General features: G+C 45.7%; 1 protein-coding gene across 1 annotated transcript in view; it reads left to right on the top strand.

Annotated features, from left to right (window-relative positions):
- Window positions 1-4981: 4981 nt before the first annotated feature.
- Tafa4 (TAFA chemokine like family member 4) overlaps window positions 4982-23867 on the top strand; it is a 181810-nt gene continuing 162924 nt past the window's right edge. The window contains exon 1 of the mRNA XM_060383831.1: window positions 4982-5368. The gene's annotated coding sequence lies outside the window, so the exon portion shown is untranslated. The remainder of the gene's footprint in view (window positions 5369-23867) is intronic.

Genomic DNA, 23867 nt, shown 5'->3' with positions numbered 1-23867 from the left:
CAGTAAAATGAATTACAGCTATTAACACCCCCCCCCTTGTGTTTTGGGTAAAATCATCTTACATCTCATCTGTGGGATAAAAATTACATTTTAGAAAACACTGGGTTAGTATGTTATTTCGAGACATGTTACCGGTATATTACAACTGAGGGAGTCAAAACATGCTTTTTTATTATTATTATTTTTTCCTTTGTAGCTGGGACTCACTGGAAGACTTGATAAGGCTGACTGGGCAGAACCTAGGATGTGGAAAGATGAAGAAGCTATGGATGTCGATGGAGAGGGTCAGGCAATCTCACTTTTTCTTTCTCCCACTGGACTGGCGGCTTTGGTCTATGGGGCCTTGGTCTACCTCTGTAACTCATATGCGCAGCTGCTTGCAGCACACAGCAGCTAACACAAATACATGGAGGAGGAAAGTATGATGAAAACAAAGACTCCGTCTGGATCAGTGTGGGTGCTCTTGTATGTTCTTTGAGGTCAAGGGTTATGAATACCTTTCACAGCTGCATCTCAAATGCTGGATGAGACACCAGGCCCACACAAACAGGATTAGGTACTGTTTTTGCAATCAAAATATGTTTACTCTTGTAATTTATGATATAGCTGGAATCATATCTTGAAACTTCAGCTTTGTAATCTTGAGATTTAAGGAGGATGAGAATAAGTGCAAAGCCATCTTTAGTTGAGGTCAAGTACACACATCATGAAATTTACCATGTAAATGTACTTAAGTGAACAACTGGATGGTGCTGAGTATATTTACATTTTGGGACAGCCATTACCATAGCACGTCTCCTGGCATCTTTCCCCATGTACATTGAAAGTCTGTATCTATTAGGCAGCAATGACCAGTTTTCCTCCTCATCCAGTCCTGGGGAACCACCATTTTATTTTATTATTTTTTAATTTTTATTTCTATGAATATTACTATTCTAGGTACATCATATATGAGAAATCACATCTTTTTATTAATGGCTTATTTCCCTTCTCTTTTCATCGTTAAGGTTCATTCATTGCTATGTGTGTCAGAATTCCCCTCCTTATTAAGGCTGAATAATACTCTATTGTACAAACACACCACACTCTGATTACCATTTGTCTGTTGAACAGACTGTTTTTCACCTTCCAGCCACTGTGGATCATGCTACTATAAACATGGGCATACTCGCATCCCTTTGATAAGCAGAAATTCTAAATGAGCTATTAAAAGAATCAATGAAAAAAAAGGAATGAATGACAATCCCAATCTTCAATGTAGCTCAGAGGTTGACAACCAAGGGGGAGGTGTTGAGAAGGAAGAGGTGGGAAAGAAAGGGCATCATTTCTTTGATGATATACAGAGTGCTGGGCCAGATCAGAATCTAGTTTGTATCTTTCTGTGCAACAGCATGAGTGTTATCTCTAAAAATGCTCTCTGCTGTGGGTTCATAAATCCCTCTTACACTAATTTGCCCTGAAGTGCTGTTCCTCTCCAAGACATAAATTATTGAAACCCTTGTGGTCAGCAAAGGGAAGGGTATTGAAACCCACCTGAGCCTTCCAAAGCAAATAGCTAGACACCTTGTCTGAGTTCCAGGAGTCTAAAACGAGCCTGACCAAGCCATTCAAGGCAGGAAGTCATTGGCAACTGCAGCAGACCCCATACTTCCCAAGAAAGGTGAGGGATGCCAGCCCTAGCCAGAGGAGCCTTATATTTTCTCTTCGCTACCTGTTCCCTGGGGTTTCTCCTGGATCACAGAACTGTGGGAAAGCTATGAGAACAGGTCCCGATACAGTTCCAGACCTTCATTCTTAGGCAGGAGGGAGGACCTATTCATTTGTGCAATGAGGGCCCGAGCTGTCACTTTAAACGGCATCCAGCACAGCTCTGGTGAGGGATAAAATGTTCCTTTTTTGCTACTCGGGTAAGGGGTGGGTCTTCTTTGTGTTAAAGAGCTGTCAGCGTTTGAGATACGGGTGTGCGTCAAAGCAGACAGCTCTAAGGGGCCAGACGCATTTCCTCAGAGGATGCTGAATAGCAGACTGGCCCGACACAAACAAACAAACAAACAAAGGAATACACCAGTTGTTTCATCTATCAAAGTCCTTATAGCTCCCAGTTTGAAGCAAGGGAAAACAAAGCAAATATCTAGTGAGAAAAGTGAGCTTAAAAGTTAAAGGGCTGGGGTAAATAAGAAAAAGTGAAAGAACGGCACTTTGAACATTTCAAAGACCAATGCGACGGAATAGACACATGCTCTCTGCATTCTTGAAGCTTGCTTCATTTGTTTCTGCTTAGCCATTCTGCCATAGACTTTGCTGTGACAGGCTGGCCCAGAACCAGGGGCTTATTACTTAACCTTTTTTGGAGCTTGAGCTTTTTCATCTGTGGAATAGAAGCTATAAGAAGAGAAATTTACTTTTTCAGAGGATGAGCATGGTAGCCCATGAAGCACTTAGCCTACTCAGACACACAGATATATGATTAATATTTGTTATCATTATTAGTCCCCGAAGGAAAAGTTGTGCTCAAAGTACATGAGTATTGCCAAAAAAATTTAAATTGAAGCTTTACTCATTAGTAAGGGGATTTGTGTGTATGTGTATCTCAGTGCATATTTGGAGGTCAGAAGGCAACCTCGGTGTCCGTCTTTACCTTCCTTCTTGCCTGAGACAAACTGTCATTGCAAATGGTGCCCTACAAGCTTGAGAAAGAGAGTTTTTTTTCTTGCTTCCCGTCTCACTGAAGAAGCCCTGGAATTATAGATTCATGCATTGCTGCGTCCAGCTTTTATGTGGGTTCTGGGGATCTGAACTCAGGTCACCAGGCTTGAGGGGCAAGCACTTTAGTCACTGAACCGTGTGCTCATCCCGGATGATGGAGAGATTTTTATAAATAGGCCTAGCAGAGTCAGAGTGTCCCTTCACGGATTCAGTTACACCAAGACATGGAATAGTGTTCTACACGTCATACAACAGCGGAAAGAAAAACGTAAAGTTCAAATCACACGAGTTCCTACAGGCACGAGGGAAGTTTGTCAACTGCTGTGTATAAATGGGGGGGGGGGAAGTACCTGTTGCCATCACCTGGCCTTACATAGAAAATAGTCTGACCCATTTTAATAATACATTTTACAGAACTTCAGGAGGTGCAAAATGCGTGGCAGGATGGAAGGAGGCTTCTACGAAATGAATGGCAGGGCTGTTTTCTTACAAGAGGACAATTGAACTGATGCTGGTGACAGTTTCTGCTTAGGTATTTGTTTGTTTGGCCTTTTGTCATTTAGGTGTCGGCTGTCACCAGGTCGCAGCGACTTTCCCCGGGGGAAGACAATCTAGATTAGACGGACCGCCATAGTTCTCATGCTTATTCTATAATCCTTTAACACATATTTTGATCTAAATGTTCATCTTCTATGTGTTGGTTGAATTGTTTAGTGCCCAACTTTTCCCGTAACTACAGACAGAAGTCACATCTGCTGTGTCATAGGAGCCCAGAGCCTGGCACGTAGACATTTGATAAGCAGCTGGACAAAGAAATAATTGGGGCTCATTTAGCTCCCTCCCGCCATCACTTACCTTTCTGCGGCAGTGATCTGGCAACCTTTCTCAGTTAGAGGGGCATTCTGCCCCCAACAGCTGCAAGAATCACGTCACATCATTGGACATTTAGTGGCGTCTTTTCACTATACCATCATAGGTACATGCAAGTTTGCAAGGGTTGCTCATGCTTGAAAACCTTCTTAGGGTGGTGACAATTTAATAGCATGACTGTCTTTGCAAAGCCCCAATTTTGATAAGAAAGGAGCCTAGGATTGTCACTGTTTAGCTATCAGGAAAATAATGTGATATGGTTCGTGTGTGTGTGTGTGCGCGCGAGCGTATGGCAGGAAGGCAGGGGGAGCAGGGGTAGGAGCCTGGATGAGTTCAAGCAGTAAGGAGAGAAAAGAGTGAATATATTTGGATGCATCTGTGGCGAAAGGGCATATCATTTTAGCTCAATGAGAAGTTAAGAAGGACAAGGGGGATGTTAGGCAGTGACAGAGGGCAGCATAGTGGCAGGGAGCAGAGATTTATCAAACTGTGTGCAAATAATAACCACACGGGAAATCTGGTTTAAATAACAATTCTGGTTCTGGGGTGGAGCCCGAAAGTCCAAAATTCTAGCTTGGTTTCAGAAAATGCCTGCGCTTGCTAACTAGAGTCAATTGTAAGCTATCCTACTAATTAATTCCACAATGGTCAATAAATTATTTAGCCTTTCTGTGCCTCAATTTTCTCCTCTGTACAATGGAGATCAGACAAAAGAATCTCTGGCAAGGCATTATCATTTAAGCGTTGCTGATTCTTAGTTACCTCTGTAAGGGGAAAGCGGTTTGGCACAGCTAGGGATGAGGTAGAAGGGCATCAAAGAAAAAATGGATGCATTTTAAAAACATAATTTGGAGACACAATATCATGTCGCCCAAGTTGACCTCAAACTCACCATGTAGTCAAGGATGACCTTGAACTCTTACTTGTACTTCTTCAGAGCCAGGGTCACAGATTGTGTCACCACGCCCGGTTTCATGTCGTGGCGGTCTCTTGCATGCTTAGGCAATTGTCCTACCCACTGGGTTAGATCCTCAGTCCCATTAAAACAATATTGTTATCATTCAGCTACTGACACGTGTGTCAAGTTTTCTCTTCCCTCACGCATCACACGCGCAGCCAGATTGCTTTTGCACACGAGAGAGGACGCCTGCTGTGTTCTCTTGTGGGACCTCTGTGTAGGAAACGGTTTCAGCTGGGAGCTGAACCCCCAATCCTCCTACCTTATGCGCGGCTCAACGCGTTTCTCAGGTGTTCAGAAGATTCAGCACCTTTCCCCCAGCCCCCGCGGAGTAGTGGCCACAGCGAGGCGCTCGGGAGAGGCGCACACACAGCAGAAGGGTGGGGAGGCGCGGGGCGCAGCGCAGAGGACAGGCCCACGTGGACTGCGGGGTTTGACAAGGGCGCTGGCAATCGGGAGGCCTGGCCAATCAGCGCTGTCCGCGGCCGGCCCGGCTCCTCCTGGTCAGCTTGCTCTAACTGGCTTCTGCACAGCTAGCCTGGAGCCACCCTGGACGGGGCGCACCTGCTGGGCGCGCGCGCGGCTGTCTGCGCGCGGCTGGAGCTGGCTGGGGCAGTGTCTCTCCTTCCAGGCACGGCGCTTCCCACGGTAGTTTCGACTTCTCTTTGCAGCAGCGCCGGAACTTTTCCTGCTTTTGACCCGGCTGAGACAGGGATGGGCCGTTCCAGGGACTCTGGCGGGCAAGAGGCCCGCTGAGCATCCTTTGGCTCCAGGGCTGCGATCGGAGCTTCGCCCTGGACTCTCGGATCGGACTCGGCTGCCCTTTCTAGTCCAGTAAGAACGGGCTCTGGGGAAGAGCTGGCGGGAGAAGGGGTTGAAGCAGCCTTGAACCCTACGCTTAAGCGTGGTCTCGGTGGCAGCAGTGGCCTTTGGGGCTAGTTGTCAGTTGAAGTAGGCTCGGAGCAGCACCCGGCCTTTAGCGGGGAGTAGGGGGAAGTACCTAAACCAACCGCGTGCATCCTGAAGTTGGAAGTGACCCCGAGAAGTAGGGGTGTGTGCCGCGAGGGCAGGGGCTGGGATGGCGGGCAGCAGCCACTTCCAATTGGGGAGTTCATGTCTGCGGTTCGGAGACTCTGGGGTCGCGCCGGCGCCGAGGCAGCCACTTGATGAATGGGAGTGAGCAGCCGCAGGGTGAACACTCCGTGAGCTGGGGGTTCTGTCTGGCCACGATGGACTCGAGGTCTCGTCGTTTCGCATCTGAGCAGGGATGCCCACAGGAGTTAGCAGAAAGAAGCAGGCGGGCTGGTTCCGGGGACCCTTGCTAGACAGGCTGGTTCTGGGAGCGCCAGTGGTTAACAGGGGAGGGTCGTGGAGTCCTAGGGAGGCATCTTGGCTTTGTCCACCGAAGCAGCGCCCTGACATTTCCTTCCCTCTTGCTTCAGTTGCATGGCCAGTTCTCGGGACCGCAGGGAGTCTTTAACCCAAGCTTGTCCTTAGGGAATTGGAAATAGAAAGCTTGATAGCCTGCACCTAGGGAGGCATCTAGAGTGCTGGTGTGCTTTCCTCTCGAATGCTGAGGGCTCCGCACGCCTTGTTGAGGAAGCTTAGCTGAGTTAGGAACCAGCCAGCAGTATTGTATACGTACAAGTTCACAGCCAAGTGTCCACCCACCCCGGGATTGAAGGATCCTCTTTGGCGAAACGTACTGATCCCCCGAACTCTTTTTTGCTTTTAACTTTTTAATGGCCTTCCCTCCGAGAGAAGCAAAGTTAATATGATGTGACAGGCAAAATCCCTGCTTGGCGGCAGCAACAGCGGGAGAGGGGGGGATTTCCATCGAAGCCTCAGTCTGGTGTTGTCTGTAATATCCTTGATACAGGGATAGCCCGTCTGCCGACTCAAGCTCCCAAACCTGTGCACATCAGTGACTAAGCCTTCTCCAAAGGTCTTGGCTAGAAAAACAAACAAACAAACAAACAGCCACAAAAAAATCAATACAATTTACGAAAGGCAGGCTAACAATGTAGCTAGCGTTTGCCTCGCGGTTTCTTATAAACAGGTGTTTGATTTGATTTGAAGAATTTTCCAACCGACTCCTGGATGAGGAGCGTTTCTGCTAACTTGAGAGTCACAAGTCAGGCTGCAAGCCCACGTCCTTCGGGTTGGAGACACGCGAGAGCACTTTCCGGAATCTCTCCAACTGACGGTGACTCACGTCCTGGCCAAATGACCCAGCGAGGTAGCATCACTCATTCTAGCACAGAGCTTTCTAAGTGTAGATGTCTCTTCATCACTGGTTTGTTTCAACATCGTGATTGATAGCTGTGTTTCAAGATTCCCCCCCCTCCACGTTCCTCTCTCATTATTCTGTTCTTCCAGACTTTGCTCTCTTCCCTCCGTACTAACCACCCCGTGACCAGTCACAACGTGCTGGAAGACTGAAATCATGGTTTGATTGGCGTGTTTTCCCCGTTAGCTGTAGAAAAGTTCTCCGGAACAGCAGTTTGCCCACCGAATGGCTTTGTTACTTTTCACCCCATTGCAAAATACACCTATGACTATGTCTTTGATAGTGGGTGTTCTTTATTGGGGGCAGCCTCTGATATTTCCACTACTATCCTGTTCTGGGTCACTTGGATTTCAATATTCATTTTGTGATCCTTTTCAGAGGTGTGTATTGTTTGGTGACCTAGTTCTAGTTAGTGAAAAAGAACAGATCTTCGCTTTGTCGTCTCCCCCCCCCCCCCGCCACCTCCTTTTCTGTGTCACAGAACCTTTGTTAATAGCTGGTTTTGTCTGCACCTCTCCTTTACTGTTACACTTATTATAACACTTTGTTATGCAAATGTTAGGTTGATGCATATGATATTAAAACTGTACTCACCGGGGATTAACCCATGGGTATGATGTCATCAGCAGCCAATCCCCTGCCTGATTTGCGTTTTCACTGACCAAAAAAAAAAAAAAAATCACCTTATCATACTTAGTATGGGATACTATACGCCTGTGGTAAGGGGGTGGAGTCTTTTTTGACACTTTCTAACTCTCAATTAGTTGCCTGGTTGTAGCGTTTAGGGGAATTTCCATGTTAAGAGGCTTAGCCTAATAATACAATTCTCCAATAATAATATTAAAATAATAAGAAAATTCTCCTAGTAATAAAATTCTCCAATGATATCTCCTTGGAACTAGCATGAGTAGCCTTCTTCCCTTTAGCCTGTCCTTTCTCTTTGGGAGTTTTCAGTCCATCTGTGGCTCTGTTTCCTTGCAAGGATTAGGGCAATCAGAGTGAACGGACCAGCTCTGTGTATGTTGTGTCCTCCACACTGGAGCAACTGACTGGTGGGCTGAATTGTTTGTGGTCATCAGGGATCACAAGATGACTTCAAGGCCTGCAGGTGATCATGTATTTTCACTGAAGATGACTCAGGACTGAGAGTCAGGGACAGGCAAAGCTGTGCGCCACGGGTCTGGGGAAGCAATCTTAGCCACCTCCATCACTTCATAACTATTTGATTTGAAAATGTTTCACAAAGCCAGTGTCAGGCAGAACCCTCGCTGGTTCAGACTTGGAGAACTGTCCCACAGAATTGCATTCCTAATAACCTACTCAATTCTCACTCTCAGCATAACCATTTCTCCCAAGAGACCACTAGCTCTGTCTTCCCATCTATTTGATATTTGTGCAAAAATAAAAATAACTTGCAGCTTTATGGGCGACATTTAAGTTCAGTCCACTTTCCTCTATAAAGCCTGTTCAAGGGGTGTTTTTTCCCCCCTCTTTATTCAGACAGGAACCGAATATGCATTCTGGTTTAAGGAAATATGCAGAGGCCCTAACTGCAAATCTGAAAGTACCTCAGAGTTCCACAATATGGCTAAAACCCTTGCCCATTTCTACAACACGTTAATGATCTGAGGGTAGACAGCTGACAAGATTGCTCATTTGGTAAATGTACCTGCTGCCGAGCCTGATGACTTGAATTTGATCCCTCTGAAGGAGAGAGCTGACTCCTGTCAGCTCTCTTCTGACCTACACAGACACAGACACACACACATACACACACACGTATACACACATATACACACATGCACATACATGTACACAGACATGAATAATGTATATAACATGCACACACATATACACACACCAACAACACATGTGTGCACACATACAGTCATACATATGCACAACACACACAGGCACAAAAATTAAATACAATAAAAATTATTAAAAAAATTTCAAGGCAGAACTATCAGAACTTGAGTAATTACGATTAGTACTTTAATGGCCATTGCATGTGCTTGGATTCTTCACTTTGTCATTCATACTATATGTCCTTAAGTGTTCTTTAAAATTTCAGTCTTATTTGTTCATTTTTTATGTCCTCCGTTGCCTGAAATATCTAAGTTTCTTTCGCATAGCACAGTTGCTTGCCTGTGACTCATTTGGCTTCAAGTCGCAGACTTTTACATTAATTGATTGATTGGTTAATTAATTAATGGGTCTCATTGTGTAGCCCTGGGTGGCCCAGGATTCATTATGTAGAACAGGCCGGCCCCAGAGTCACCGCTATTTCCCTGCCTCTGCCTCCTGAGAGCTGAGTTGAAAGGTAGGAGAACGTCATACCTGTTCACAGCGCGGTTTCATCATAAGCATCCCTGCTCCCTTTTCTAACGCCTCCCTGCTATCTGTCTCTACCATATCTCCCTTCCAACTTCATGTCTTTTATTTTAACTCACTGAGTGCAGTTCGTGCTGCCTGTATGAATGTAGGCCTCCACTGGAGCACAGACAACCCGCCAGGGCCACATTCCAGAAGAAAATGGATGCTCCCTCCCGCAGCAGCCATCAGCTACCCACAGTTCCTCAGCTAGGGGTGGGGTTGTCCAGTGTTTGTAACAGGGATCCTGGGACTCTAATTGCCTAGAAAAGATTTCGTTTAACTACCCATGGCTTTTATTTTTGAAGATATTTTAATTCTTTCCATAAGTCACAAAGACAATACCTGCATGGACTTGAACATTCAAATCCTGTAGATGAATACAGAAAGGAAGGTTAAAACGCCCACTTTGCCCCGTACCCAGACACCGCACCTTTTCACATTTTGATGACTCTCTTTCCATTTTCTTTCTTCTGCTTTGAGCCACATACATCTGTTGAGACCCAACCGTTTTGATAAGAGGACTCCTCACCACCTTTTGCATTTGGTGTATTCAGCAATGCCCTTTTGGAGAGACTCTGGTGATGCCTTGGCTGGGGGAGGAAGGCCACATCACCTGGTCTGCAGACCTCCCCTTGTCTTTGGCCTCCTCATGAAGTGGCATTCCCATAGGGCTCAGAGATGCTCTGGATCCACCCGAAAAAGGATGGCAAATCAGCCGAGGGAGTATTGTCATTCTTTTTCACGGCTGTATGCTATTCTTCCATAGGTAAGTTATTCAAGGCACGAAAGTTAAAAGAAATTTTGAAGGTTTTTTTCTCATGTGTCATTATTATTATTTTAATTTTAGATTTTTTTTAGGTGAGGTGGGTGGGGCTAGGAATTCAGACCTAGGACCCTGTGCATGCTAGGTGAGCATTCTATCTGCCCATCCCACTTCTGGCTTCTCAGAAAAAGAGGATCACAGTATAGCCCAGGCTGTCACGAACTCACGCTACAACCCAGGTTGGCTTTGAACTCACAGCATTCTTCCTGCCTCGGTCTCCTGAATGCTGAGACTACAGGCGTGTGCTACTATACCTGATGTACAGCACATTCGTGTTTTGTGAGCTGGTATCAGAAAATGCCTTTAACTGGTGTTCAGCTCAAGCTTTTAAACAACCCAAAGGCTGTGTCTTGTATAGTGAGATGTTTAAGGGAATCTGAAGAGAAAGTTATTGGGGTGCATTCTTTTCTGTGTGTGTCAGTGGGGGCCAGAAATCATGGATGGGGGCAGGGGTGCATAATCTTTGCTGCTATTTAAAACAGTTGGCAGCTCTTCCTATGGCCTGTGGATTGTAATGCAAGCATCTGGTGCCTTCTCTCAGAGCTGATTACGCAGTGCGCCTTGCAGCACACACAGGGCTTTCTTCATTTATAGTTTTGGATTAATTCCTTAACTCCTCTCTCTTTCCCTCTCTTTCGCACACACACACATGCACACCACACACTCAAATATTCATGCACACACAAATCAAAACGACCATAAATTAGTCACTACGGGCCGGGTCCTCCCAGGATACTAGACTCACACCTTTTTCAAATTCTGTCCTGCTGTTTGCAGACCGCAGGGTCTGTCAGGAGCACGGAGCTGCATTAAGCAACCTGGAAGATGGCTCTGCGTGTGTGTCCCTTGGTACCAATCTCATCTTTCTTACGTGCTGGATTCTCCTCACCTCAAAACTTAGGCATTGATGTGCCGCTGAGGAGATTTAGGAAACTCACTGGCTAACATTGCAACACTTCTCAGAAAGGCTTGGAAGTCGCTGCCAACAAAAGAGGGGAGGGCGGGGTGGATTCTTAACCCCCCCACACTTTTCTTTTACTTTTATGAATATAATGTAATGATATCAATTTCCTCTCACATTTCCTTTCTCTAAACCCTCCCACATAACCTCCTGACTCTTCTTCAAATTCATGACCTCTTTTGTTACTGATTTTTGTTACATGCATATGTATATGCATATCTATTTCTAAATATAACTTGCTCAGTCTGTGTAATGTTACTTGTGTGTATGTTTTCAGGGCTAACCATTTGGTTTTGAATAACAAGTCGGTGTGCTCTTCCATGGGGAAGACTACCTCTCTCTATTTCAGCATTCCTTGGTTACCTGCAGTTCTTTGAGGAGGTTGGGGCCTCATGGTCTTTCTCCTGTTTGCTTTGGCATGTCCGTTGTTGCTCTTGTTCAGCTCATGGGTAGGCAATCATGTTGATCCTTTGTGGGTGTAGCTAGGCTTTTGGCATTGCTAGGAGACACAATATCACATCCATCTTCTTGATCCTCTGAAGATTATGATTTTTTTTCTGGCTCCTTTTCTGTAATAATCCCCGAGACTTAGCTACTGGATGCTTTTTGACTTCTCTCTTGGGTCTGGGCTCTAGATCTTTGCATTTTGATTGGCTGTGGTTTTCTGTAGTGGTCTTTGTCTGTTGTAAAGAGAAGTTGAAGGGCAAGAACTATATTTACCTGTGGATCTAAGGACAAATATTTAGAATGTAATTAGAGATGATGCTGGTTTAGTAAAGTGGTACTGTCAGGTTCTCCTCCCAGATCCACAGCTTCACTAATGCTGGGTGGTTGGCTACTGGATTTCCAGTACCGGGCATGATTTTCCTCCTGTTGAGCAGGTCCAATTAGAGAGCTTTTGGTTACCACCAAGGTGTGTGTGCCTCAGTTGCACCCTTAGGGTTGTCATGCCGTATCGGTTGTTGTTGTGGTTTATAGGTGTGATAGCTGGGTAGGACTTTTGGTTGTTTCTTTCCTTTGGAAGGTTGCATGGTGCTTTTTGGTACCATGAAAGCTATCCTCAGGGAAGAGGCATGCAGGTTAGTTCACCAGTGCCACCAGGCACTGTGTCTGAAGAACATGGAGTCTCTATCAGTAGGGGCTTATGGAAACCTTTTGGTATTGGACTGCGTGGAAAAAGCCAAATGTCTTTTTTCCCAAGTGTTTTGGAAAGAGGGTCTCACAATAGAGCCTAGGCTGGCCTGGAACTCACACTGTAGCCCAGATTGGCCTCAAAGTCAGCTCATGGAGATTGTCCTGCCTTGGCTTCCTGAGTGTTGGGGTTACAGTTATGGAGTATCATGTCTCGCTGAGTGTTTACTATCTATAGGTTAGGGGATGTGTGGCAAATATTTGTTTACTGAGAACTTAAAACAAATACTAGAAGCAGCAATTGCTAGTACTGAAGTTGTCTCCTAATACGCTGGTTTTGGGGGGGCATTGAGAAAACAGATATAATACAAAACTGAGCATTTTAACCATCTCGAGGCTATGTTTCAGTAGCATTAAGTATATTCACCATGTTGAATTATTTCTTTCTATTTGTGGTATGCTTTTCTTTGTATAAAACTGAAGTATAGCTATTAAGCTTTAACTCCTTACCCTCTGCCAAGTTTCTGTGATACACCATCCTACTTTTGAAATCCCTGAATTCCACTCCTCCTGGTAACCTTCTGTAAGTGGAACCATACAATATTTGTTCTCCTGTGACTGGCTTATATCACTTAGCACAATGCCTTCAGAGTTCATCCACATTGTATCAGGGACCAGAATTTCCTTCCCTTTTAGGGAACATTGTCATGGGTTGTCAGTGGACATTTAGGTTGGCTTCACCTTTTTTTTTTTTTCACTGTGTAGTATGTTTACTTTTATTATTTTCTAGTATATATGTGCATATTATAGTTCTTTTGTAGGATAAAAATTCACATATATAAGATGGACAGTGCAGCAATTAAAATGTGCATCGATTGGCAGGTATAAATATTCTTTAATTTTTTTTAAATTAAAGTTATTTTTACACAATATGTTTTGATCATGTTCTTTCTCCTGCCTCAGTTCCTCTCAGGTCCTCCCCATTTTCCTACCCACTCCACTTCAGATTCCCCCAAAGCAAAACAAAACACAACAAAACAAAATAAAATTGTGTGTTACCAACATATTGTTATGACTGCAATAGCCATGCTAGTCCCTAGTTTCAGTTCTTTCTGTTATGTGTCCAAAGTAAGGCTTCTGGATCTGATAGAATTCTGCGTCTAATTTTCCTCAGAGATCACATGCTACTGTTCATAGCGGATGCATCATTTTATCACACTAGCTATTTTGTCCTCAGAGTCTTATAAAGTGGGCACGGTCTTCAGCATCCTCCACACAAGAGGAAAGAAAGGCACCCAGGGGTGAAGACACCCTCGTGGTCTGTGGCACAGCAGAGGCAAAGGCTATGAGGTCATTCATTCTTTCCCTGTAAAAAGGCTGACCTGACTTGTCTGGTACATGGCCTAGGCCTGGGTGGCGACAAGGCAAATAATGAATGTGTCCCCAGTACAAGTATTGACTGTCCTCATCCCGACACACAAAAGCATTTCATGGTGATTCGGATCCTCCAGGCCAAAAGCTTATTATGAAATTGTCATTTTATCCAGATAATAAGGGCCCTCTGGATATATCCCGTGCCTGTTTAGTCTGTTAATAGCTGCTTCTAGTTCCCTGCCAATTAATACTCACATAGACCATGACTTTGTAAATGACACAACAATGTCTTCTAGGAGTGGCAGAGAGCAGTGGGTTCAAAGAGGAATTAATCCGGATGAGCCCAAGGTAGGGTCCTGGGGAGGATTGTGGGATTGCTTTCCAGAGGCACTGGGCAGTGGGTATGGGCATCTTTCCCACCATAATCATGGCTTGATGGAGTCACTGCTAAGGAAGGCACGTTCCGTCACTTGGTAGAATTAACAATTGATCAGTTTGGCGGTGCTGGAGTCCTTTGTAAGCACCCCATGTTTATTCATTACCATGATTACACAGTGGAAGCATCTCTGCTTGATGAGATGAGGAAAAGCAAGAGGCAAAGTTATTTAAATACACTTGAAATTAACGTTTGCACAAATAGACGTCTGACACTTGTCCTAATCTGATTCTAAAGATTCAGAAATAAGCTTTTATCTGAACAAAGGGGTGGGGGGTCCCATCAGGTGTGTGAAGTTCACGTGTAAGCGTTGCGTGTTATTGAGAAGGAAAATGGCAGAGATTGGAACACATGGTTCCACATTTCTTGTGGGGGAGTCAGGCTCAGAGAGCATCCAATAGCTCTGCTGTATTCACAGGACCCCTATGCTAAAGCAGCAACATTGAGAGCTCTCCAGAAGAGAGTTCGCAAGTCAATGCATCGCTGTGTCTACATGAACAAAGGCCACTAATCATCCCTTGAAGTATTAATCAAGAGAGGGGAAGATCCCTCATTCTGAAAGTTAAGGTCACCCTGAGAGAAGGGACTGGCAGCATTCCTAGAAAACTGTTTCTTCAAGACATTTTCATTCTGAATTTACTCTCTCCACATTTACAAAAGACCCAGGATCCCCAGTGTAAACTCAGATTCGGGTTTGATGTGCAAATATTTCTGAGCCACAGCATAAATAGACATGAACCTACAAGCCGTTGACTATGTCTGTGTATGAGTTTCACAGTCTTCATTTACTTAGAAGGAGTGAGGAGGAAATAGGTTCAGGCCAATGGCATTTTACAGAATGTTGAAGCCTGGAGTTTTCAAATCTGTTTCATATTAATATCCTTGGTCTTCAGTTGTATGCTTGCTTCTAGCTGCAGTATTATGGCCTCACTGTTTCATTGTTTTAAAGTCAGGGTCAGTCAGTCAGACTGTCTGTTTGCCTCTATCTCATATCCTTTCCCTCTCCTTCTCCCTCTCCCTCTCCCTCTCCCTTCCACCCCCATCTCTTTCTCTCTCTGTTCGTTTGTGTGTGTGTGTGTGTGTGTGTGTGTGTTTGTGGGGTGCACATTACCCATGTGTGCATGTAGAAGTCATGGGTTGACATTAGTACCTTTCTCAAGATAACATGGGGTAGCCTTTCTTTCTTTCTTTCTTTCTTTCTTTCTTTCTTTCTTTCTTTCTTTCTTTCTTTCTTTCGAGATGCTGTTTCTCTCTGTACCTGGAGCTTGCAGGTTTGACTAGATGGGCTGGCCAGCAAGTCCCAAGATTTCTCCTGTGTTTGCCTTGCTGACACTAGGATTGCTTCTGGGATAGCTTAGCTTCTACTTGGGTTTTGGGATTAAACTCATATTTTACTGACTGAACCATCTGTCTCCCCGGCTCAGGAGCCAGGGTCTGTTAATATAACCCCAAATGGCTTTGACCTTCCTATGTAATCCAGTCTGGTCTCCAATTCAAGAGACTTTTGCTTCACATTTCAGAGCTCACTTGGATCACAGACAAGTGCCAACATACCCGGTTGCGGTAAATAAGGCTCACTTGGAGGGCTTGGGGAGCCAGGTCTTCACCCCCAGAGCTTGGGACCTGGTGAGTCTATAGGGGAGCCTGTAAGTGTGCATGCCTCACAGATGTCCACGGAGCTAGCCTTGGACCATACTCTGAGCAATACCTTGCAGGACTGTGCATTTTTCAGAGGTGAAACATCTGAGTTTGGAGATTGTCATAAAACGTGGCCATTTTGATTAGCATGGGGGCTAGTCCATTTAGTAATCCACAGATAAGCTTGTCTACATAGTACGGCTCTGAAGATTGGTTCAAATCACACGAATTCGAAGCACGAATTAATGTGAGTGGAATCAGTGTCCTATGAGAGAAGCTGATTTTGATAAGGTCCTTCAGGTTCTTTAAGAGCACAAGATGCCCTCTCGGCAGTGGAAGGCTTTCAAACAATTATTCAGTTGTTGGAGTGACCGTGGAAGTGGTCTGGCTGTACACAGGACCCAGATCCTCTCATTGTTGATGTCTGTATTGGCAGGGGGAAATACGCCTGCTGGACCTTTGATTCTGATCCTGCTGGACTCCCCTACACTTTTGATTCTGATTTAAATCACATTCCTACCAGCAGGTGGCGTCTGGAAATTTCACTTTGTTCTGTGCCATTAAGACTCTGCAGATGTTAAGGGCTGATGTGGATTTAAGATTTCATCTGTTCTGAGAATAACTGAATTGCTGGGCAGGACCAGGAGATGGAGCCGTCGATAGAGTTATGGGGCTTGAGGGGCTATAGAGAGTTTTTGCGTGGGTTTGTTGCTTTCTCCTGCCACTTGGAGGAATCAATTGCCTTCTGTGTCTGCTTAGGGGAAAGGATTTGCTTTGAGTGAGGTTTTACTTTGGCTCACATTGCTTAAGAAACAGAAGTTTGCAAATGGAAGACTTTCACGAATAAGACGACAAATGTAATCAAGGATGACCTTGAACTCCTGTCTTTCTGCTTGCACCTCAGAGAACTGGGATTATTGGTGTGTGCCCACACATGCAGCCGTATTTACTTATTTAGAAATGGGGATTGGTGAGTTTCTTCTCATCTCTCTTTTTCTAGAGGGAGTCTGAGTTATAGAAACCTGTGGGTGTTGGCAGGAAGGTTAAAACTTGCTACCATCAGGCTTCTGGGCCAAGGCAGTCATGTAATCTCTCTGCTCGGCTGAGCTGGGGTTTAGTTCCAGAACTGGCATGTGAAACCCTGGTCTTCTCTCACAGTTGTGCTCTGCGTGACTAGGTCAGTGCTGACGTTTCCTTAGTAAGGCCCATCAGTCATGGCTGTCCCCTTGGCAAGGTAGGTTTCCCACTGGCCATCTCTACCCCACTATCAGTTAGTTGTGTCTGCCTCTTTCCCTGGCTGTCTGCCCTTTGGGCCTATGCATCTCCCAGTACTCAGACCTGGACAGTCAGGACCTAGCACTCCCGGTGCCAAGTTCAGTGGCAGAGAGGACAGAATTGGACATAGCATCCACCGGAGACTGAGAAATAGAAACATCAAGGCTTCTAGGTTTTTGGTTTTTCTTTGGAAAAAAACCATTCAGATATACACTTTAAGGAACATGGCCAGGGGCAGCTGGTTTACACTGTCATAGTTATTCAAGTTGTATTGTGGCAGCAGCAAAGCCACCCGCCACAATGCAGGTCCGCAGTGGCCCTGCGGGAGCTCCACTGGGCACTTGTCACCATTGCTTTTCACTCTCTCCACGGTACGGCTCTCTTCACCTGAAAACACTGGCGAGTCTAAGTTCTCTCCTTCTGCACATGGGGAGGTGTGTGTGTTTGTGTGTGGTGCATGTGTGCAGGTGTGAAGGCCAGGTGACATCCCTTGGCCTTGTTCCTCAGACACCAGTCGCTTTCTGATTTTGAGACGGCATCTCTCGCTGGCCAGGAGCTCTCCAGGCAGGCTAGGCTGGCTGGCCAGCAAGCCCGAGGGAGGGGCCCTCCTGTCTCTGATGCCCAGGAACTGGCTGTACAGGGAGTGTCCATCTGCTGGGGATTGAACTCAGGCCTTTGTGCTTGAGGAGCAAGCACCCCACCAACTGAGCCATTTTGTCAGCCCTGAGAAACAGTTACTATACATTATGTCTCACCTGAGACATAATGGACAGGAGACCTAGGTGGGTCTCTCTGACCACGTGACGTTGATTTGTCAGTGTTATACTTTAATGTTAAAATGCGTTAAGCTTTCCCATTCATTATTGAAATTAAGTATGCTCACTAACTATAGCCTCGTAGGCGAACCTTTTCATTTCAGTGGCGTCACATGAGATTCTTGGTTTCACAAGTATTCCACTTACCGCTATTGAGATCTGTTTACACTGAGATACACACGGAGCCCCGTCAGTGCTTTTATCAGTCGTCTAATGCTCCATTATGAACGTACATTTTGTTCACCTGTTCTTTTCAGGTACAGACTGAGATTTTCCTCCATGTTTTCATGTTAGGGCAAAGGGTGTCAGGAGACCTATGGTGAAATAGTTCCTCCTCGACGTTAACTGAGATGTGGTGTCTATCAGGTGAAGCCCCCTCACACTTACAGGTCCCTGTCTACTCCTGTGTCAGGAGCAGAAGTGGAACTGCCCCACGAGAGGATGTGGTTAGAGTGGGTGCTTCTGGGAAATGAGAGAATGCACAAAGCCTTTTCCGCTGTATCTTCTCCTAGAATTAAGTTATGTAAACCCAAGAGGAAGCCAGGCCCTTGGTGTCAGAGGTTAAATCTGTCAACTACATTCATTTTTTTTTTTTTTTGACAGGGTTTCTCTGTGCAGCCTTGGCTGTCCTGGACTCACTTTGTAGACCAGGCTGGCCTCGAACTCACAGAGCTCTGCCTGCTTCTGCCGACTGCTGGGATTACAGGTGTAGGCCACCATGCCTGGCTTGTCAAGTACAATCTTATACATTCTTTTTATGTGTGTGCATTTATATACACATGTATATATGGAGCTGATAGGCCGATGTTGGGAGGCTTCTACTATTGTTTCTTTTTCTCCTTATCTTTTCACACAGAGCCAGGATCTCACTGATTGGCCAAACTGTCTATCCAGTGTGCCAGGGGTACCCTGTCTCTGTCCTGCATGGTTGCAGATATGCGGGACCACACTTGGAGTTTTTAGGTGGGTGCCACGAACCCCAAACTCATGCTTGCTCAGTAGGCATCTTACCAGTTGAGCCATCTCTCCAGCTCATTCTTACATATTCACTCTTGACTAGAACTTTCTGCAAGGACGAGAATGTGCTGAAATCCCTGTTGCTTGACAGAGACAGGCAGACCCAGAAATCACTGGGCAGCTGGCCTCGACTGGCGAGTTGCAGACCAATGAGAGAACTTGTCTGAAAAGGAAAGGAAGGAAGGAAGAAGGAAGGAAGAAAGAGGATGGTGTCCCAGAGGAATGACACCTGAAATTGTTTTCTTGCCTCCACATGAACAGACATGCTTTACCTACATACATGAAAACCAAAGTTCTCTCTGTCTGCTATTATAGATATTAAGCCACATTCCCTCATGGGCTCTATAAATGTGCATAGTGTCAGTTAGAACTGACAAAAAAAAAAAAAAAAAAAAGAAAGAAAGAAAAAAATAAAAGGAGGAAGCTGTGACTCCTAAAGTGTGGAGATTTTTATTGTAGATATAAGGGAGAAACCAAGCAAAGGGAAGAGTCTGGGCTGAATGTGGCCAGCAGACTAAACCAGCCCATGAGAGGAGAGAGGGAGAGCAGAGAGGGTGGCCTGGGCCAAGAGACTAAGAGACTGTGTAGCCAAAATGGCTCAGGCAGAGGAAGGGGAAGTAGAGCCTGGCTCCTGGGGTAGGGGATGGGAGGAGGAGTGTTGGAAGAGCTGGCCTGCGCCAGCGTGTTGACATGTTAATAGGCACCTCAGTTAGCCATTGGTTCGGGGGGTTTCTGAGACCTAAAACCAACCTGCATTTTAACTTTTAGTCAAGTTTAGCTAATTCAGCTTTTATCAGACGAGTCTGTGGTGGCTGTCATGTCAGATAACACAGGTAGGAGGGGTGTACACTGTAACATACGGGGGTCACCATTACATTTTACCAGTATCAATGTATTTTAGAACTCTTCCCACATTTTATGGAGAGATGGAAGTCCAATCTGATTTGCTGAGCAAGTGGCTCGGGGCTTTTAAATTGTAAATGGGGAGATAACCCTGGGAGTGAAAATGAAACGGTGTCATTAGGATTTATCAGGCACTGCCCCTCCTTGTTGGAGAGGCTTGTCCGCCCTGCTTGGCTGGGGCCTGTCAATGGCTGCACAGCCCCACGAGGCGAGCAGTTCTTTTTAAAGTGAATTGATGGCTATGTAAATACTGCCATTAACCTTAAGCACCTCAGACAGCTCCTCGGGGACGGTGCAGTTTCTTGCCCTTGGAAAAAAACGCCTGATGGATAACAGGATAGCCCCTCGCCTGCCTCCCTTCTCTTTACCTGGCTAAAGCAGCAGGCCTTTGCTGCTACAGACCAAGGAAGTTGAGGACATGCAAGGGACCATATGTACCTATTAGTTAACTTGAGAAAGGGTCTCATGTAGCACAGGGTGGCCTTGAACTCCCTACTTGGCCATATCTAGAATGGCCTTGAACTACTGACCTTCCTGCTCTACCTTCCAAGTGCTGGGATCACAGGCATCCGCCGTCGTGTCCACCTCTGTACAAGTTGGGTTTGAAAGTACATACATTGTAACATGAAAGAGTTTTACAGTTCCGGAGTTTGGCATATCCTTTACAATTAGGCATATGGGACCAAGGAAACGGCGTAGTCAACAAAGTGACCAATATACACGCATGGGGACCTGAGCTTGAATACCTGGCACCCACACAAAAAAACAGGCGTGGAAGAGTGCTGGGGAGACAGAGTCGATGGTTGCTTAGTAGGATGCTGAAGGACCGGGATGTTGAGATGCTCGATTTCTGCCGACAGCCCCAGTGACTGTGAATTCATGGGTGTAAGAGTCATATCATGTCCAGAAGACCCTGATCCTTAGCTATCTTCCCGACGTCTGACTCCTACAAACTTTCTGCCACTTCCTCACTGACATTACTTGAGGTGTGTGCGTATCTCTTGCTTGCTGTGCTGCTCAGACCTAAACTCCATGTGGTACCCAGAGAAGGGCTTGAGGTCACTGGATGCCTTTATTTATTCAAACGTTTCCAGTGTGGCTATATTGAGTAACTCTCCTACCTCTGTATGTCACCATTACTGTCTGTTTAATTGCTATATTGGGGTGGGTGGCCAATCTTAGTCTATTGAGACTTCCAGAGCCCTGCCATAAATCTCTGGTAATGGTGCCTGTGTTGCGTTGGCCTGCCATCTTGGGACTTAATATTTGCAAAGAGCCATTTGTGTAGATGCCTGCATTTCTTAGACCACTGTTACTTTCTGTGGGCTGAAGGGATGCAGCAGAGTGATCAATGAGGAGTGCCCCTTAACCCTAGGCAGGTAACACAGGCTCCACCTGGAAGCCCAGGCTTCTCTTTTGAGTGTTAGGTGCACCTGACTGTCATCCTGCAAAGCCTAGAATTCTGGGAAAGGGGAGGGTAGGGTGGGTTTAAAATTGGAAGGGAGGTTCCACACAGGAGTGAGCTGGAGCCATTTCCTGGGAGGCAAGGAGTGAAGGAAACTGGGTCTGGGGATGTAGGTCAGTGGTAGATCACTCGCTCAGCATGCACAAGGACTGGGTTTGATCCCTGGCACTGAAAAAAGAAAAGGAAGACTTAAAATAAAAAAAAAAATAAAGAGGAAGAAAAGAGAACCGTCAAGGGTATTAAACAGCATCAGAGATTTCTCCAAATTGCCAATCTGGAAGTTAGTTACAACTCATTCTCAAATAAATTGAAGCCTTCTCTGTTTGATGTGTTTTGACAGGAAATGTATATTTACTGCCTGAAATGACTCCAATTGCCGAGCTGCGAGCCACAGTATTTCATAAATGATTAACATTAAATGGAGGGATCCTCACCCCACTCCTTCAAGCAGCATTCCACAGGAAGGGACTCGGCGCTGCGAGGTGTTTACTCTATTTCCTAAAGCACACATTTGCCCTTGGAGATTTTGATCTTGTCTGTCAAGAACGGTTTATTGCTATTGCGGATAGAGAAATAGTCACACTCGCAGGCGATGAGCGGGTAAATTCAGCATATTTTGGTTGATTCAATATTTATTAAAGGAGGATAGAAATTCTCCTACATGTATTTTTTTCTTCCCTCATATGTTCCTCAAGTGCTTGTTTTGTATGAGGTAGAAGGCCGAATATGATTATTAATTCTAGTCTGGATTTTTGTATCCATTGAGCTAAGAGGGACTTGAATCCAATGGAGATGGACTGAGGGTATTTCAGAGAGAGGAAAGAAGTCCACCAGCTGTGTAGAAAACAACACCGATCTTTCATCCTACTTGTAGACTTAAACATTCTTTTCTTAAATTGCTTTAAAGATTTATTTATTTTGTATTTTATGCATAGGAGTGATTTTTGCTTGCATAGTTGTGTACCACATGCATGCAATACCTATGGCAGCCAGAAGAGGGCGATGGATCTAGTTGCCATTGAACCACAGCTTGTCCTAAGTTCTCAGGGCCCAGATGCACACTTAGGCTTTATGATGTCAGAAGTTGACCAGGGGCGAATCATATCGATATTGGAGAAGTGCCTCTCAGAGGACGGATGTTGAAGAGCACGAGGTAGCCCCGTGGAGGAACAACGCTGGTGAGGATGGGAGTGTATATCAGTGAGGGACATGGCAAATCTCAGGAAACAGGTATGGTAAATCTTTCCAGCTTGGCAGCCACATTCACATTCATTCCTTGGAAACGGAAAAACCAATTTTCCTTTGCAGATTGCTGAAAAGCAGGAGAAGGGCTGAGCTTGGCTTCTGAGAGTGGTCTGTTCTCTCCTAGACTAGAATGAAGGCCTGTTTGTCTCCTTGTACCAGTGATCATGCTGATCCAAAGTCTACTGTTTTCACTCACATCCCCTGCCTGTGTGTGTGTGTGCCTGTGTGTGTGTTCATGTGTGACCGTGTGTGTGTGTGTGTGTGTGTGTGTGTGTATGTGTGTGTGTGTGTGTGTGTGTGTGTGTGTGTGTGTAGGCCAGAGCTGTCCACCCTGGTTTGAGACAAGGTTTTTCACTGGTCTGAAGTTCACCAGGCTGGCTAGCTTCTCTCTGCTTCGGTAGCACTGCGATTGCAGTTATCAGCCACCATCCGTCGCTTACATGGGTGCTAGCCGTTCTGGGGTTTGGATTCAGGGACCCATGCCCTCGCAAGGCAACTATTTTACTCTCAGAACCATCTCCCAAGCAACCCAAATAAATAAACAAACAAAAATCTCCCCCACTTTATTTATTACACACTTTTATTGAAACACACTTTTATTTGGTCTCAGATTTAAGATAGTGCTGCCCGTGAGGTAATGAGCTTTGCGTTCTGGATTAGCGAACACTGATAACACGTGTCACTCTTCAAGCAGCCTTTAAAGCTGTGGATGGCCCTAAAGTCACAAAACCGATGCAGCCCTTCCCCGGAACCTTAGGACGCTGAGGTTTCGTGCACCATGAAACGTCTTCACTATTTTGGAATTTAGCGGATTTTTACATCTGCCCATAGTCTGGATCCACGAGGAAGAAGTCAGAAGTTCCAGCACCCAATGGGTCCCTTGTCCCCTTCTCCTCAAAGCCACTCCTCTCAGCTGACCACTCGGCTGTCTTTCCCAGCAAAGCCTACGTCTTTCTCTGAAGCTCCTTTAAGTGGAAATGCAGGGCGTGCGTTCTGTGAGGTGTAGGCTCAGGTGTGCCGTCCGTTGCCTGGGGCGGGTGTTCAAGATGGTGGCATAGGATCCTACAGCGTGAAGAGCTCACTTCCACCCACCCTTGTGTTACGCATGGGTGGGTTTTTATGTTCCTCCCACGCCCGGCTACTATGCATAAGTAAAGCTGCTGTGCACGTTTTGGTAGAGGTTGGCATACATTCCTGTAGCATGTCTTTGCCTTTCGGACAAATCTTGAGTCGGGTCTACAGCTTGCTGCAAGTAATAAACAAACAAACAAACAGAAAAGAGGACCATAGTAAGCACTCGTGTAGGGGTTAATGTGTGCCAAGAATTGTTTCAGATCTTCCCGTCTCTTCCCCTGTTCCGGTGCGATGGGTGGGGTAGCTGTGGGTGCAGGGGGAGGTAAGGTGAGGTAGCTTGCCAAGGACACCTTTGAAGCTTTGATCAGATTAGTAACAAGCAATTTCTCCAAGTGATTACCGAGACACAGGGTCACGTGCCAGGGAGAGGGCACGGGAGGAGCAATCAGCAGTGTAAACTGCACCCTAACAACTCCTCACCCCCTCACCCAGGCAGCTCGGCGGCTGCGA

Source organism: Meriones unguiculatus, chromosome 5 (assembly GCF_030254825.1).
Source record: "Meriones unguiculatus strain TT.TT164.6M chromosome 5, Bangor_MerUng_6.1, whole genome shotgun sequence".
In the NCBI taxonomy this organism is placed as follows: domain Eukaryota; kingdom Metazoa; phylum Chordata; class Mammalia; order Rodentia; family Muridae; genus Meriones; species Meriones unguiculatus.
This window is presented reverse-complemented; position numbering and strand designations above follow the sequence as displayed.